This window comes from Rattus norvegicus, chromosome 19 (genome assembly GCF_021556685.1).
Source record: "Rattus norvegicus strain SHRSP/BbbUtx chromosome 19, alternate assembly SHRSP_T2T, whole genome shotgun sequence".
Lineage (NCBI taxonomy): Eukaryota > Metazoa > Chordata > Mammalia > Rodentia > Muridae > Rattus > Rattus norvegicus.
The window spans coordinates 54,163,518-54,165,840 of record NC_141552.1 but is presented as its reverse complement, the minus strand read 5'-3'; the positions used below and the strand labels follow the sequence as shown (position 1 = coordinate 54,165,840).

The window sequence follows — 2,323 nt, the reverse complement described above, 5'->3', positions numbered from 1 at the left end:
CCCACGTCTGTGTCCACCCATGTTCTTGCTCATGGTGAAAATGAAAGCTGTGTGCATTCCCTGTCAGACTCAAAGAAGAGCCTTGTCAGAGAGAAGCAGCTGACTACATTCACTACCTGTAGCTTCTATGTGTGACCTACCCGGCATTGTGGCCAAACCTGTTGGATACTGGGTATCTGTTGCCAACTGACCACCGATGGCCTACAATGACCATCATCTGTGGCTTCATGTATTCCCCCTCCCATCTCTCTCCAGGGGACCATGAAACCCAGGCTGATCTTGAACTCTTGATCTCCCTTCTGAGTGCCAGAATCACAAGCACGAGCCACTGTGCCCAAACACTCCTAGCAATTTTTTTAAAAAGGATATCAAGGGGTTGGGGATTTAGCTCAGTGGTAGAGCGCTTGCCTAGGAAGCGCAAGGCCCTGGGTTCGGTCCCCAGCTCCGAAAAAAAGAAAAAGAAAAAAAAAAAGGATATCAGTCCTATAGGATTAGGGCACACCTAAGGACCTCAAATACCTTTTGAAAGTCCTCTTCTCCAGCCAGGCAGCGGTGGCACATGCCTTTAATCCTAGCACTCAGGAAGCAGAGGCCAGCAAGTTCTAGGACAAGGAGAGCAAAAACAAAGAGCTGTGTGTGTGTGTGTGTGTGTGTGTGTGAGAGAGAGAGAGAGAGAGAGAGAGAGAGAGAGAGAGAGAGAGAGAGAGAGAGAGAGAACAAACACTTCTCCAAATACTGGCACTCTAGACAGTCTAGGACCATGCTAGGTGTGATACAGGGTCTGAGACTGGATCTAATCCAACTCTCTGTCTTGGAGCTGTCTGCCCTCTTCACACCTTTCCTTCTGTGCTGTGGAAAGTTCTGAACTTTTTTTTTTTCTTGTTTTTCTAGACAGGGTTTCTCTGTGTAGTCCTGACTATCCTGGAACTCACTGTGTAGACCAGGACTCTACCTGCCTCTGCTTCCCAAGTGCTGGGATAGAGGTGTGTGCCACTATGCCTGACTGAATTCAAAATCTTAAGACCCCAGTTGCCTTTCCAACTTTTCTGGAAAGACCCTTTCTTCTCTTACTCAATATACAGCCCATGACCGTTCCATCTCCTTGATGGAACATTTCCCTTCCAGGCAACTGGGATCCCTTGTTGTCTTCTCTTCTTTCCTTTCTTTTTAAAAAGCTTTTTAGGCGGCTGGAGAGATGGCTCGGTGGTTAAGAGTACTGACTGCTCTTCCAGAGGACCTGGGTGCAGATCCCAGCACCCCCGTGGCAACTCACCACTATCTGTAACTCCACCTCCAGGGGATCTGAAACCTTCACACACACCTTCGTGGAGGCAAAACTGCAATGCACATAAAAATAAATAAATTGTATGGGGGAGGGAGAGGGGATAGGGGCTTATAGACAGGAAACCGGGAAAGGGAATAACATTTGAAATGTAAGTAAATTCTAAGACCTGGTGGTGTGTCACAGAGCTTTGTCCAGTCTGCTCTGTCCTGACTCACCATTGTTCGCTCCTGCTGAGGAACAAGTCGGTCAGGAAGCCGAGCCTCAGCCATGGCATTTAAAGATACCAGGAAGACTCCCGTGGAGCCCGAAGTGGCGATTCACCGGATTCGAATCACGCTCAACAGCCACAATGTGAAGTCGCTGGAGAAGGTTTGTGCGGACTTGATCAGAGGCGCCAAGGAGAAGAATCTGAAAGAGAAAGGACCGGTGCGCATGCCTACCCAGACACTGAGAATCACTACCAGAAAAACACCTTGTGGTGAAGGTTTCGAGACGTGGGGTCGTTTTCAGATTAGAATCCACAAGCGACTCATTGACTTACACAGTCCTTCTGAGATTGTTAAGCGGATTACTTCCATCAGTTTATTGAGCCAGGAGTAGAGGAGATTGAAGTCACCATTGCAGATGCCTAAGTCAACTGTTTAAATAAATTGACTTAATTGTTAAAAAAAAAAGAAAGAAATTTAAGCATAGAAATATATCTAATAAAAATGTTATTGTTTTAAACCATTACTGAGCGGCTCAATAAAATGTATTTTATGAATAATAAATAAATAAATAATGTTGTAAAAAAGCCTTTTAGGGGCTGGAGAGATGGCTCAGCAGTTAAGAGCACCCGACTGCTCTTCCAGAGGTCATGAGTTCAATTCCCAGCAACCACATTGTGGCTCACAACCATCTGTAAAGAGATCCGATGCCCTCTTCTGGTGTATCTGAAGACAGCTACAGTGTACTTATATATAATAAATAAATAAATAAATAAATCTTTAAAAAAAAGCCTTTTAGATTAGTGTGTGCATGTATGTGCATGTGTGCATC

The 2,323-nt window shown here is 45.3% G+C and overlaps 1 pseudogene; it reads left to right on the top strand.

Moving 5' to 3' along the window:
* Positions 1 to 1,552: 1,552 nt before the first annotated feature.
* On the top strand, positions 1,553 to 1,917 carry Rps20l6 (ribosomal protein S20 like 6; annotated as a pseudogene).
* The last annotated feature ends 406 nt before the right edge of the window (positions 1,918 to 2,323 follow it).